Source organism: Patagioenas fasciata, chromosome 6 (assembly GCF_037038585.1).
Source record: "Patagioenas fasciata isolate bPatFas1 chromosome 6, bPatFas1.hap1, whole genome shotgun sequence".
Taxonomy (NCBI): domain Eukaryota; kingdom Metazoa; phylum Chordata; class Aves; order Columbiformes; family Columbidae; genus Patagioenas; species Patagioenas fasciata.
This window is the reverse complement of record NC_092525.1, coordinates 5,731,271-5,738,541: the sequence shown is the minus strand read 5'-3', so window position 1 is coordinate 5,738,541 and position 7,271 is coordinate 5,731,271. Positions and strand designations below refer to the sequence as shown.

The 7,271-nt window shown below is 53.3% G+C and overlaps 1 long non-coding RNA gene across 2 annotated transcripts; it reads left to right on the top strand.

The window, feature by feature from the left end:
* The first annotated feature begins 3,031 nt into the window (after positions 1 to 3,031).
* LOC139828189 (uncharacterized) lies at positions 3,032 to 6,492 on the top strand. 2 transcript variants are annotated; one of them, XR_011739554.1, is made up of 4 exons: positions 3,032 to 3,120; positions 4,139 to 4,564; positions 5,112 to 5,216; positions 5,302 to 6,492. It is a non-coding gene; the product is annotated as an uncharacterized lncRNA (long non-coding RNA). The 2 variants fall into 2 exon arrangements; XR_011739553.1 differs by having other exon boundaries at positions 5,112 to 6,492.
* Positions 6,493 to 7,271: the final 779 nt, after the last annotated feature.

The window sequence follows — 7,271 nt, the reverse complement described above, 5'->3', positions numbered from 1 at the left end:
GGGTGTCGGACGCTCCGTACTGCGCATGCGCAAACTGCGAGTACTGATGGGCCAAGAGAATGATGATTGACTTGTCTTCGGCAGCCAATCGTGTTGCGGAAAGGGGCGGGTGCTGCTCTCTCCCTACTGCGCCTGCCCTCACTGCGAGCTCTGATAGGCGGAGAAAATGGTGATTGACGTGCCTAGGCAGGCTATCATTTTGCCGGAGGGGCGGGCGTTGCTGGCTCCTGGGCACCGGACGGAGCATCCAATAGGAGGACAGTGTGGGGGGGTGGAAAGCAGCCAATCAGCGCGGGTCCTGGCGAGCGGGTCCGTGGTGTCTCGGGGTGGGTACCGGGAATTAACGGGAACGGGGGTCGGGGCGGTTGCGGAGCGGTTGCTGCAACCGGCGCCCGGGGACCTGGAGGTAGGCGGCTCAGGGCAGCCCTTCGTGAGGTCCCCGGAGGCGGCAGAAAGGCAGAGGGGAAGGAGGCGACAGCCGGGGGCCTCCCGCCGCGGAGGTCTCCGGGGCGCGGCGGGTGTCGGTGCCCGCGGAGCCCGGCGGGACGGTGGGAGAGTGCGAGGGGAACGGAGCGGCGAAAGAGGCGGCAGGTGAGTGCGGCCGCGGCGAGGGTGACCGTGCCGTTGGAACGGGAGGAGCGGGAGGGGCCGGCGCGGTGAGGAGGCGTTCGGTTCGGTTTCCCCCCTGCCCTTACGGCCGAGTTGGCGAAGCCGGTGGGAGGTGTGTGACCCCGAGGGCAGGTCCGCCGAAGGCTTGCGGTCTGGAGCCGTGTGTCCCTCCGGGACAGCAGTCCCTCCGGGAGCGGCGCAGCCCCCGTTAGTCGGGGGAGACGTTTCAAACAAGAGCTAAGGCGCGGTGGCAGGCTCGGTGGCGTGGCGGGTCGGGCGCCGCTTCGGCGGGAGCTCGGGGCGAGGCCCGGCGGGTTCTGTGTCCTGTACGTGCGGCTTTCGTTCCGCGGCTCTCTGTGTGCTTTTTTGTTTTGTCGCGTTTGTTTTCTGGGGTTTATTTTGCGGAGTTCCCGCGAAACGCGGCACGACCGCTCGCCCGGGGCTGCCGCGGCGGTCTCAGTGCTGCCGCCCTGTGGCGAAACTCGGGTACTGCAGCGCACGGCCGGGGGAAGAGGCGCCGTTTGACCCGAAGCGGTCAGGAGTGCCAGAAACCAACGCCAGAACCGGCAGGAGCTGCGGCTTCGCAGTTCTGTCAGCATTGATCTTAGGACTCTGATTTTGATGCTAGTCGTTTTTACTTACATTACGCTACAGTGTTCTGTTTGGTACCGCTAGTGGGTAACAAATAATTGTGCTGTACCACAACCCGAGATGATAATATTTCGTAGATTTATACTGCCAAAGAGTTTGCAAGTATATTGAAAAGGGGGGAATTCAAGAGAAGCTACCAAGTTAATGTATACTGCGATGAAGTTATAGAAGATGTACCCTTCATTAACCGGTTCACGTGGGGTAAATGCTTTCTGACCGCCTGCACGATGAGGGGATGTTTTTCACCTTTTAGATCCTTCTGCATGACAAGAGGGAGACAGAAGATTGAATAACACATTGTTTAGAAGCTGAGAGCTTAGTTTATTTTTAACTAATAGATGTGTTGTCAGTGAGAAACTAAACACTTATAACTAACTTCATCAATTATTTCTTAGGCTAGATATATTGTATGTTTAAAATTTAAAACAATTGTAATTAATGTGTAGCAGCTGTGTGACTATAAGCAATGCAAGAGCATCCAGTCGTGGGAGCACTTACAGAGGACGACCCCCAGAGCTCCCCAGTGCAGATGAAAGAAACATTGCCTGCTTAACGGTGTAATTGACTCTGCTGTCAAGCTTATTTCTCCGTTTCAGTACGAGCCCGTCCTGTGGCCTCACAGGGCTGTGTCCTGTGGCGGTGCTGTGGGGAAGGGGCGAGATGCTTTCCTGCACCGGTGGATGTGTTTGCTTTTATGCTGAGCGTGTCCTAAACGGTGTCAGTTTGTCTTAATGCTGTCTGGCGTTGCTGCAGTTGCTCTGATTTTTTGAGGATGCCTTGTGTGTTGAGGTGGCCCGTTTCCCTCGAATCCTCCGTTAGCTCAGCTGCTCTCCTGTCCCTTATTCTGACTAATTCCTCTGCTTTCTCCTGCTCTATATTTTTCAGAGGCTGAACTCTAATTTGGAATTTCTGTGTTTCTGAGGGGGAGCTGTGAACGCCCGATGCTCAGCAGACCCGCCAGCCCAGGCGGGGAATGGAACCTGGGGAGCAGCGCCCGGGTGGGAGACGCGGCGCCGTCCTCCGTCCCCAGCGTGCAGCAGAGGAGCAGGAGGCGACAGCCGGCCGGGGGCAGACGCCGGGTGCGTCCCCAGCTCGCCAGAGCTCCCCCCGAGCCTCCTCCCGCGGCCCCGCTCGCCCCGTGCAGCCGCCCCCAGCTCCGGCAGCTCCTGCGAGCCCGTCCCGTGTTCCTGGGCCGCTCCCTAGCCCCGTCGTGAAGGCGGCAAGCCGGCCCTCGGCACCTCTCCGGTGGCCCCTGCGGAAGGAGCAGGCTGGGGCAGGGGTGAGCTACGGTGCTAACGGCCGCTGCTTCTTCTCTCCCTCTCCCAGAGGCCGCGCTGAGGATGTGGCCGTTCGCTCCCATCCTGGGGGATGCCGTTGGCTGCGCCCGCCTCGGGCTGGCGAGGCTCGTCTGGCAGCGTGGCGGGAGAAGGGACAGGGGAGCACGTCCCGTGCGTGGACGGGGGCTGCTGCTGCTGGAGCCAGAGAGGTTGGGGAGAGGTAAAGAGGAAGAAATGCGGGGCCGTCGGCCCAACGTCCGCTTCCTGCGGCGGGCGAGAGAGCGAGCCCCTCTCTCCGGGTGGCGAAGGCTCCCTCTGCGCGGCGTGCGGCGGGCCGGGGGCCAACGTGCGCGGCAGGGTCCGTGCGCGTATCCTGGAGCGGGACGGCTGCCTGGCGAGCGAGCCAGCGAGGCTCCATGTCCCCGAAGCCTCGTCTCGTAGGAGCCCTGACACCCCACCGTGTTCTCCTAGGCTGAGGACGGCCGAGCACCCCAAGTTACCGGAGAGGAAGGGAGGAGAGAAGGAGACGGGAGCGTCTGAGCTGTTAGAAGCCTCCTGGCAGCCACCGAAAGCGAGAGCCGCTGTGAGTCCCTGGCCCTCGGGGCCTCGTCCCCCAATTGCACGTCCTAGTGCCTCCCTGCCCCTCCTTGGTGGTGGTTTTGGTTTATTATTATTATTTTAAAATTTTGCTTCCCTATACCTCTCCTTTTCTCTCTATTTTTGTGTCCTGCTCCATCTTCTATAGCTGTTTTTCCCTTTTCCATATCTTTGTCTTGATCTGCATCAGTCTCTTTTTTTCCCCACAGTTTCTCTGGCCTGTTCCCTGCTGTTCTTTTCTTCTCAGTACCTGTACGTGCAGGTCTTATCTCCCACCTTCCTATCTCTCTTCTTCCTGCCTTGCCCTTCTCTCTCTATTCGTTTGTCTCGCTCACTGTTGCTGGCGTTTTTTGTTCAGCATCTCGGCGTTCCATTCCTCCTTCCTGTTCATCTCTTATTCTTTCTGACCTTTAATGCTGCTCCCTGTCCCATTGTTTCTCGCTGTATCCCTGTGTCCTGCTCCCTACCCACAGTCATATTCTTCCCTGTCCTGTTGGCCATCCCAGGTTTCTTCCTCCATCTCCATCCTCGCCCCATCTCTTGGTCCTGCTCCCTACCCACCCCGGTTCCTGTTTCTCTGCCCTTCTCCTTGTCTTACTCCTGGTTTCTCTGTCCTCTTCCCTCTTTGTTTTTGTTTCTCTGTCGCTCTGCCCTGCTCCCTGTCACTGCGTTTCCTCCTTCCTGTCTCTGTCCCGCAGCCCGGCGCCCACTTCTCCTTTGTCTGTCTCTCCTACTGCCCATTCAAGGATTTTTCCCACCGTCTCTGTCTCCTGCTCCTTGTCTCTCATTTTGGCCTCTTCTTCCCTTTGCCCTGCTCCCTGGCCCTTTTGCCCCTCTCTCTGTGTCACCTTGTCTTGCTCCCTGTCGCTATCTTTCTCTGGCAAGCTTACCCTCCTTTTCAAAGGAATCACAAAATCACTTTGTTGGAAAAGATAACTGCAATTTAAAATATCTTTACCCTTTGAAGAAACAGCCTGGAAAAGATAATTTTTTTTTTTTTTCAGTGGGGCGGTTCACGAGGACGGATGGGCTGCTGGGCTCTTCAATGACAGCATCCAGGGCGAGGAAGGAAATCTTGGCTATACTTGGGTGATATCTGTGTCTGTGTTCTGTGTGTATCTGGGAAAATGTGTTCTAGGGAACTCAGACTGCCAATGAGTCAAAAATGGCCTGGTTATCCAAAAAACGCAAACGCTCCAGTGGCCGTATCAACAGCTGTACTGAAGATGGTGCAAAATACTTTTTTCTCCACTCAACTGTAGCCTTCACAAGAAAAAAGGAAGTGTCAGGTTCCTCTCCAGCTTTGTTCTGAAGGGCTTTTCCTCTTTCAGCTGGATGTCTGCTGCCACCGTTTCACCGCGGTTGCCCCGTCTTCTGCTACAGAAGTACCAGACAGACAGAAGGAATCCAGAGCGGTCTGCCCGTACAAGGTACGGCTAGGACGCGTGTCTGCACTTTTCCTGAGGTACTTGTAGAGTGGACTTTAAAGTTAACATTAAGAATGCACCGACTCTCCTTCTATATTTTTAATACGAAATATTTTACCAGGAGTACTAAAAATAAGGTCTGTTCTGGAGCACGGTACACCTGTGCAGAGCTCACCTCCCTCTGGTTATTTTCTCTTCCTGAAAGCGTAATCTTCTGTTTCTGTGGGCTTACTATTGAATGATACTATGGAAATGATTTTGTACTAAAAGAGGAAAGGAGGTGTTTGTAAGAGTTCAGATGTCCAGAAGAAACAACCTGATTCAATGACAAATGCTTTGTTCTTTTTCACTCAATAGGTTTTTAAAATATCTTAGAATAGTACTCAAAAAGCTGACAGAGATACAGGCACCTGGGCAAATCGGTTTTGTTCTGCGTGTTTGCCAGGTGATCCCAAGAAGCACTTTCAGCCTCGTAACTGGTGGCGGTGAGTCCATGTGTGGTTTGGATGAGTTATTGTTTCAATAGTGACTTTTTTCTCTTAACCTACAGTGTGTAGTTCTGACTTCAGTTGGTAAGAAATCTTCCAAAACGGCAGCATTCCTCATTCCAAGAAGCTGCATTTTATGAACCTGCCCTCCGAGTGGATCTTCCCAGGTGATGTAGTGGGCAGTGGCCGCATCAACAACAGGACTGTTCATTTTCTTTGAAACAACCAACCAAAGTCCATTTCCTTCCGCAGAGCCCAGCACGGCAGGCCTGGCAAAGGTTGGTGGCACCGCTGGGCTTTGGGTTCCCGGTTGCGACAGTCGAGCTGTCACGGTCACAGAAACGTGTTCCCCTGTGTGCTGCAGTGCAGCCAAAAGTGTTCGTGAGTCTGACGCTCCTTTTTCGTAGCCTTATGCTGCACTGCAGGAATGGGGATATTTATTTATTTTTTAAAGTAAACCCATGTCTTCTATCTCACTGATTTTCCTATCAATGAAACTTAAATTTACATGTTGACTTCCATAGTTAAGAGTAATTGTTGAGTAGGTGCAGCATATAATTTATTAGGTGTACTTAAGCAGATGGGTATTTGTTCTAAAAATTGAAAAAGAGAGGCAACTGGATGCTACGAGTGTTTCCCCAATATCTGACAGCGTGCTCTGACGTACTTTGTTTCTGTCTGGCTCTCAGTGGCGCTTTTCCCTGGCAGGTCGGGGTGTCCCTCGTGCTTGAGCCGTGCAGCTGGCCACGTGTCACTGCTCATCGTGCCACACGCCAAGTGTGAATCGATAGCTCTGTCTAAATATACATAAATGTAATAATATGATTGTAACAATATGCCAACATCTGCAAGTCTAGAAAGATATTTGTGTCCAAAGAGAAGGCTAAACAGGTGCGTAAGTATAAATGGATATTCTAGATAATAAGTGGTGATATATATAAGCATAAACAGATATTCTGTATAAGTTTAAGCAGATATATACATGTAAATGCATACGCAAGTGTGTAGATGTCTAAGTAGATATATATTACAGTGGAAATAGATGATATATATGAATCAAATATATTCCCTAAATACATACGTATGTGTAAAAAGAGACATAGGAGTCAATGTCAGTTATGTACAAGGTATTTAAAATGCAAAGAAATTCTGTTTATAGAAAGGATTAAAAAACTCATCCTTACCCGGAAATGTCTCTGGCGGGTGCACTTGAGGGAAAGGCCTGAGCTGCCCCCAGGGAGCAGAACGGCACCCGCACCTGCTCAGCGGTGGGAGCAGGGGCTGGGGGGCTCTGTGTGCGAGCCAGACGCTTCGTTCCATAACTGCGGCAGCCGGGGAGCTGCTGCGAGCTCTCTGCTGAGTGACTGACTGTGTGGTGATGGTTTTTACTACTCACAGGGCACTGGGCGAGCCCAATTTAGTTTTCTTGTAATCTAACTTAAGTAAAAGCGTACTGAATAGAATTAATCACCCGACTTACAAGGCTGTGTGTCGTCTTTGTGTTTGTGGTTTGTTTTTTTTTTTTTTGTTTGAGTACGCTCTCTGCTTCATGTTGCTGGGAAAACCGTGTGCTGTAAAGTTCTGCTCATATTTACCAAAAGCAGCTGCAGGTTACACTGGACATCTGTGAGATCAGGTGTGGTTTGTACTTCGCAGGGAAAGAAACAGAAAACAGGAAAAGAAATAGAACGAGAATTAATAGAAGTAGAAATAATAGAAATAGATGGGGTCGAATAGAAACAGAACAGAGCAGAGCGTTGTGCCGGATATGCAAATCTCCTCGGGGCTTGGGCAGGGAGGTGAGTAGGCGGGGAGAATGCAAATTGAGATTCGAAGCCTGCAAATCAGATTGCGAGAGATAAGAGGAGGGGCGGGGCGCGTGGGAACGACAGGCGAGGCGAGGATGGGGCGGAGAAATGCAAATCAGAGGCGTGGCTACGCAAATAGGGCACTAGAGAGCTCGAACGGGCCGCCGGGAGGTTCCGCCGAGGAGGGTTCTCTGGGTGGGGTGGTTCTCTAGAGCGGATTCTCTGTTCCGCGTTGTCCCGGGTGACTCGTTTGCTGTGGGTGATCCCGGGTGGTCACCCCGGTGCAGGTCACCCCCGCACGCACGCGGACGTTCAGCCCCGGTTCCGCGCATGCGCGGTGGCGCCCCGGTGCTCCCGCGGTGCACCGCCCGCCGGGTGTCGCTGGTGCTGCCGCCCGGTGGCCACAGCGCGGTA